Source organism: Gadus chalcogrammus, chromosome 17, assembly GCF_026213295.1.
Source record: "Gadus chalcogrammus isolate NIFS_2021 chromosome 17, NIFS_Gcha_1.0, whole genome shotgun sequence".
Lineage (NCBI taxonomy): Eukaryota > Metazoa > Chordata > Actinopteri > Gadiformes > Gadidae > Gadus > Gadus chalcogrammus.
The window spans coordinates 17079109-17086867 of record NC_079428.1 but is presented as its reverse complement, the minus strand read 5'-3'; positions in this window follow the sequence as shown (position 1 = coordinate 17086867).

The window sequence follows — 7759 nt, the reverse complement described above, 5'->3', positions numbered from 1 at the left end:
TCCTTGCTTGAGTTTAAACAAATGTAACTTAAAAGTGACTCATACCAAAACAACATTTCTAAAGGGTTTTTCTATCCATTATTTTCTATTTTTAAAGGAAAGCCAGGCCGGTTGAAGCAAAACATTTCCGCCAAAGTGATCCTGAGTAAAGTTCAGGTTTAATTTCTTAACATTTAAACGTGTATTTTTAAAAGATTCCTTTTGTATTGGGCTTCGATATATATTTGTGATTGCTCATATTTCTTTTAAATGTTTATGTTGAGGTGACACTTTTTTTTTTACATATTCTGCATTGTATAATTCAATGAAGGAAATCCAAAATGTCAAGCCCTTAAACTATTCCCATAAAGGTCTTTAAATAAACATTTGGCATTTAGTTTTATTTGATCATAAGTTGCCCCTCCTCCGCCACACACACACACACACACACACACACACACACACACACACACACACACACACACACACACACACACACACACACACACACACACACACACACACACACACACAAACACACACACTGCTCTAAAAGAAAAATCCATCCATCTACCTTATCGCATAATTTTCAGTTTAAACTAATAATAAAAGTAGGATTTATCGCCATCATCGTGAAGTGGGGCGCTCACCTGAATGCTTAGTGTTTATAAAATGGCCTATAACAGAGTTCAGAAGGCCATATCTGTAGGCCTTCACCGTACCACTGACCTTATAGCTCGATGGAAGACATCCCATGCATTGTCGGAAATTGTATTTCCCTAAAACGATTCACTGATCGCAGATACCACTCCTAATTGTCAACAGACTGCAGGGTCAGGAGTGAATACGGCAGACTGTTAGCACACACCTCATGCATATAGTGTTTGAGAACTTGCTTTTGTGTTGTCAACAACCTGAAGACATTTACACAGAGTTGAAGGAGGGGGTGTCTAATCACGCGCGCAGAGCAAACATACCTTGAGGGGTGTGTGCAACCTGTTTAGCACCATGGGGTTGGCCGTGCTGCCGGTTAGAGATCTGGACTGCTCTGTTAAAAGGCTCTCTGCTTCTCGATGCCTCTCCCACCCATGTGATGAAATAGTTGTGAGGTGTAGTATAGTGACTACACAAAATAAAGACTATATTCTGGGATTACTCCCCGTCAGACGGGGGATAATCTCCAACACACATGCGGGTTGTTGCCTCTTCAAAAGCTACTCAATAGCCCCAAAAGCAACGTTATTGCTATACTGCCACCTAGCGGACCTTCCAGGTAAGGACTTAATAAACATTAACAGGTTAATACATTCACCCACTGTTGCACATTTTACTTTTCTTCTTTCACAGAATGCAATTCATTTTCTCTCTCAGCTGCATTGGAAGGCAGACTGCCAGCCTTCCGTGGGATCGAGGTGCATCCTTAACCTATGGTGGAGCGATGATCTCACTTCTACCTGAGGTAGTCCTTGGAGGGCCGTGGTGCAGCCCTCTGCTGGTTGAACGGTGCACCTGCATCAGCATTTCTGCGGGTGATAACCTGGGTGTAACTTGAGGAGTAATAGGGTAGCTAAATAAGAATCTGGAAACGTGTGTTTTAATGTTGTCTGCTCTCATTGTCTTCATCCCCTTCTTGAAGGGATGCAGTATGCTCTCTGCCGGTCGGTTGGAGGATGGATGCCATGGGACAGATATGTTGCGTTCTGTGTCACACACTGTTTGATTCCTGAGCTTGAGAGACCTCCGTCTGAGGAGGGCCATGGGCTGCATAGCATTGACGCAACCTTGTGACCGTACGTGACTTGTGGCGTCATTGGTGGGGAAAACCTCCAGCCACAGGGAGTGTGTATCGATCACCACCAGGTACCTTCGTCCCAGGATTGGCCCTGCATAACCACCGTGGTTGCGGGCTCTCGGCTGCCCCGGCTAACCCCACATGTGAAGCAGGGCTTTCCTATTCTGTGGCATTCCTTTGTCTCTGTCCTGGTCCGGCCGCTGCCACCACAGGTTAGACCTCGCCGGGCTGTCATGCATGATACGTCCGCTGAGACTGATGAAGTGACTTCAGGGGGGCCTCTCATCCCTCTGGAGGGGTCACGGTTCGAGCTTCCCTTGGAGCAGCCGTCTTGTGCACTCTGGTATGAACTGTGGCACGTCTGTTGTCTCTGGCAATCCATTACCAATGTAGCTGTGCACCTGAGACAGCGTGAGCTCTTCTTCCTGACTTGTGACGTGTTCAGTGGCGCATCGTCTATGTGCTCCAACATCAGCCGCCGCTTCTGTGGCTCATCCTCCGGCGCCGGGGGAACACAGAGTCAGCTGAGCACATCAGCGCTACCGTCATCCCGGCCCGGATCTTAGATTATCTGATGCTCATACGCTCTGCGCAGAACATCTCTGAACTCTGGGGGAACCCATGTGGCGCGCGGGCTTTGTCTCATGAAACAGTGTGATTAGAGGCTTATGATCAGTGGTGCGGAGGAACTTGTGCCAATACAAGTATTTATGAATCTGTATTCGAATTTCAGCCAAGCCCTCTTCATCTCATTGAGAGTGCCTCTTTTTAGACAAGGTAAGAGTTTGTGACCTAAACCCTAGCAGGGGTCTCAAACTCGCAGCCAGGGGGCCAATTGAGGCCCGCGGGATGATATATTGTGGCCCCCTACTTGACATCAAAGTTTAGTGTTAGTGCGGCCCGCACGTTGTTGTCAAACGCACGTTTTTGCTGAGTCGCTTGCCACGCTTTTCATCACTTGTGATAGGGTGACCAGATGTCCCGGTTTTGACGCAACGGTCCCAATTTTGAGTTGCGTGTCCTGAGTCCCGACAAAAGCCAAAGGACGCTAAAATGTCCTGGTTTCCACCAACCGCTATGAAATGTCCCGTGTTATCAGCGATAACATAGCCAACGTGATCTAATTATAGCCCGATCATTAACTTAGATTGGGTCAGTTGTGCTACTTTTTTTTATGGAATGCTTGATGCGGCCCAGCCTGACCCAGACTCTACCTCCAGCGGCCCCCAGGTAAGCTGAGTTTGAGACCCCTGCCCTAGAGGCTTCTCCTTCACATCAGGCCTCTTGTGTGAGCGCACAGCCCCCCCCCCCCTACGGAGGGCGTCACATGCAAATTCAGCTGCCTTTCTGCGGGATAATGAACGGACTCACTCGCCCACCGGAGGAGTTATTCTGACTCTCGCTTCTCATCCGTCCTAAGAGGCTGGTGCATTGAGCAGCGTGGATAGGGCAGGGAAGGAAACAGTTGTAGTTATTAGGGTGACCCCGATAAGCCTTCAGCTCTGTGATATTCAGAGGGAGTGGGGCCCCCCTGATAGCTTTGACCTTTGACCCTATCGGTGCAGAGCCTCTGCGGCTGCCTTGTGGCCCAGGTGCTGCACTTCGTCTTGCATATTGTACCTTGGGAAGGCCTGCCACATCTCTGATTCATCCAACTCAGTTCTGACGGGACAAACGCAGTAGCCTGAAGCTCAGCTCTGTGTCTTATTTTGGTACTTTTCGGATCTTTACTAAACTGTTTATTTTCACTTTGTTTACTCTTGTTTCTACAAGCCCGCCAAACTGGGCCTATTTTCCCCCAGGAATAGCCTTTCTATTGCTCTATGGCTCTATTGCTCTAAGGCTCTATTGCTAGCGAGAGGGTGCATGTCTGCTTGGACATCTGTAGCAGGCTGTAGCCTCGTCAGCTGCACGCGTCTTGCTCCTCCGTCCTCGTGTGCGATGCCCCTGGTTTCCTGAAGATTTGCCTTGCAAATCTTTTGTGTTGTTGTATGCTGATTCTATGACTAATGCAAGTTTCAGTGCCTGCCCAAATGAAAAATCGTCTCAGCTAGTAGCCTTCTCTGCACAGGCTTATCATTAATCCTGCATACAACGTCACACAGCCTTTCTGAAAGGGCTAGCTTGCAAAGTTGAGCTGCGTACATCCATTTGGCTGTCTCACCCGAAAGTCACAACCAAAGCGCCATCTCACTCGGCTGTGGATTAAAGTGATCCTCAACAGCGTCACTAGTTCATCAAAAGTGTGTTCTCCAGGCTACTCAGGGCTCACTCGATTTTCAAGCCCAAAATAGAAATCCCCATTAATGGCATTCTTCCGCCTGGTGGACCTCCCGGGTAAGGACCTAGTGAACAGCATCAGGTTACTACAGGTGGTCTATAGCCTGGGTAGCCCCGCTCTTTCTTCCGGCGAACTGAGTTCGCTCTGCACAAGGGTCTGGAGAAGAGCCATACATTTCTTTCTGCTTCCGATACGTTTTTGCGGGAGCCAATCACCAAGCTGACTTTTCCCCTTGGCGCGCTATTGGCTGGTTTAACACAATGACAACAGGGAAGCGACGGCAAGCAGCCAATCGGGTACAGAGTCGGTTGAACTAGGCCGTTGATCACGCCTCTTGTTCTGAAGGAAAGGACGGCAGCTTCCCCAGACCAACGTGCAATCTACGATTGGCTTGGTCCGGTAACAGCCAGGCTAGGTGGTCTAGCTCTGATAACTAGGCGGTGGAGATCACATACTTTCTCTGCCCTTAGCTGTTATCATTCATCATAAATTCACTTCGGACACTGAACGGAGGCCCTTTGTTGGTGTTCTCTCAGCCAGGGGCCCTCGGGCCCTGTGGTGGGGTTCTCTCAGCCTCAGCCCCGTGGTGGTGTTCTCTCAGCCAGGGGCCCTCGGGCCCTGTGGTGGTGTTCTCTCAGCCTCGGCCCCGTGGTGGTGTTCTCTCAGCCAGGGGCCCTCGGGCCCTGTGGTGGTGTTCTCTCAGCCTGGGCCCCCGTGGTGGTGTTCTCTCAGCCTGGGGCCCCCGTGGTGGTGTTCTCTCAGCCTGGGGCCCCCGTGGTGGTGTTCTCTCAGCCTGGGCCCCGTGGTGGTGTTCTCTCAGCCTGGGCCCCGTGGTGGTGTTCTCTCAGCCTGGGCCCCGTGGTGGTGTTCTCTCAGCCTGGGCCCTGTGTTGGTGTTCCCTCAGCCAGGGGCCCTCGGGCCCTGTGGTGGTGTTCTCTCAGCCTCGGCCCTGTGGTGATGTTCTCTCAGCCAGGGGCCCTCGGGCCCTGTGGTGGTGTTCTCTCAGCCTGGGCCCCCGTGGTGGTGTTCTCTCAGCCTGGGGCCCCCGTGGTGGTGTTCTCTCAGCCTGGGGCCCCCGTGGTGGTGTTCTCTCAGCCTGGGCCCCGTGGTGGTGTTCTCTCAGCCTGGGCCCCGTGGTGGTGTTCTCTCAGCCTGGGCCCCGTGGTGGTGTTCTCTCAGCCTGGGCTCTGTGGTGGTGTTCTCTCAGCCTGGGCCCCGTGGTGGTGTTCTCTCAGCCTGGGCCCCGTGGTGCTGTTCTCTCAGCCTGGGCCCCGTGGTGCTGTTCTCTCGGCCTGGGCCCCGTGGTGTTCTCTCGGCCCCTGGCTCTCCACCTGGCAGGCGGAAGGCATTGAGGGGGCTGAAGTGTGTAAGAAGGCAGGTGGGAAAGTCTTTGTTGGAACACCTTGAGCCGGTGTCCCGGCGGCTGACGGTCCTCTTTGTTCAGGAAGGGGGCGTAACTGCCGACAACAACAGAGGACGGCTGTGTATGAAAGGCTGTTGATACAAAACAGGGCTATTTATAGAACGTGGATGAAAGAAAAACGGTCATGAATAAAACCTATTGGCCCGTTTTCAGACCAGCTTATACATAATGGCTGGTGTTCATTTTGTATTTTGCTCAAAATGATTTCAAACTCCCAATGGAATCTATTTGCGCAAATTATATAGGCTACCTTGGAAAATACCAGTCACCCAGAACAGTTCTACCAATACATCTGAGACCGATTCAAGCAGTCTGTACACCTAATACTATTGCCTCATTAGTAGTGCACCTAACGGACGTGGGTTTTATACGGAGCAGGTAGGGGTTGTTATCTTGGCCAGGGACCCCTGTTGGTGGGCTGAGATTGGGACAACACAAACTAGGAACTACAAAGTGTTTCTGTCTCACGGGATTCTCGTCAAACGCAGAGCGGTTCCTTTGAGGACACAAACCAGGTAGGCTAGGCTAGTAGCCACGGCGGCGCAGCTAGGGATGAAATCATTAACGCTAACACAGACTTGGGAAAAACAAACAGTGGAGCTGGGAGGGAGGACACACCTCTGGGCCCTTCTCCAGCGGCACACCAACGGAGCTGATCAGCACAACACACAGCGGGGAGACGGAAGGGTCTGGGGGTCAGGAGAGAGGTCGTACCAGGAGTATTCTCACTGCACTTCTCCCCCTGACACTAAGACGACGAGTGAAGGCTAGGAAGATTATGTGGAAAATATAAAAAAGAGTTTCAAACCCCAAACTTACTTTTTTGTGAATGTGTTGAAATGTGGATGCATAAAGTTACCCCCCTCCTCTCATGGTGTGGCTTCATTCATTACAAGCTCCCTCTTTTTCAGACTACATATCTACCATAAGCCCACATGTTGCACTCTCATCCCCAGCCACTAGAGCCAGTGAATGTCTGTTGCCTCTGGACATTAGGGTGGGGCTGGGTCCTAGTGCTGTACGTTGTGGCATTGCACACACCAACGCCGTACACCGCTGTGTTTCTTTGTGCTGTGTGGAAGTCAGGAAGCAGGGAGATTTATCTGCAGAGAGACTTTGGCAAAATTGCATCTAAATGAACCTTCTGGAAAGAAAGACCTTTCAACATCCTTCAACATCACGCTATAAGGGTGTGTGGATACACACTACACAACACAATAAAAACACAAAACACAATGTCAATTTTACAATTTGTATTTTGACCAACTAACCCTAACCATAAGTGACTAAAGTAACCGACTTGTTTGAATCTCTTCCAACGTCCTCCTCTCACTGTGGAAAGTAACTCAAGCGATTGGTAATGTTAATGGACCACTAGGGACACTTACTAGTGCTTCTCCACGGCTCAGTGGACAAACCCCACCCATCACCGAACTATAGAGAGGAATGAGTCACTGTTTGACCAGAAATAAAAACACCCAACGAGGAAGGCAAAGGCCCCCCCCTCTCCCATTCTCCCCATAGGAGTCTGACAAACATAAACATCCCTTTAACATCTGCCCGTCATTCTGAGGAACGACACAATCTAACTAAGGCGGGAGTCTGCTTTTAGCCTCCACGCAGGGACAGGCTGTAATCCATGTGCCACCAGGAGCAATTACAGCAGTCGGGGAGCGCAGAGGAGGAGGAGGAGGAGGAGCAGGAGGTTGAGGAGGTGGAGGAGGAGGAGGTGGAGGAGGAGCAGGTGGGTGGAGAGAGGAGGAGGAGGAGGTTGAGGTGTAGGAGGAGGAGGTGGAGGTGTAGGAGGAGGAGGTGGAGGTGTAGGAGGAGGAGAGGGGTGGGTGGAGAGAGGAGGTGGAGGAGGAGGAGGAGGTCGAGGAGGAGGAGCAGGAGGAGGAGGTGAAGGAGCAGGAGGAGGAGGTGGAGGAGGAGGTGGAGGAGGAGCAGGAGGAGGAGGTGAAGGAGCAGGAGGAGGAGGAGCAGGAGGAGGGGCAGGAGGAGGAGGTGGAGGAGGAGCAGGAGGAGGTGGGTGGGTGGATGGATAGAGGAGGTTGAGGATGTGGAGGTGGGTGGATGGTAAGAGGAGGTGGTGGAGGAGTGGGGTGGATAGAGCAAACAGAAATGGAAGAGTCCATACATTGTGCCCGTCTGAGGCTTCAGTCACTGCCCCCTAAGTGTGTTCTTGTGTGGTGTGTTCTGTAACCACCATGTCTTAGTTGGCCCTGGGGTCTTCATTAACACAGGGGCCTTCTCTGGGGGCGTCAGGGAGCTTTCGCTAGGCGGG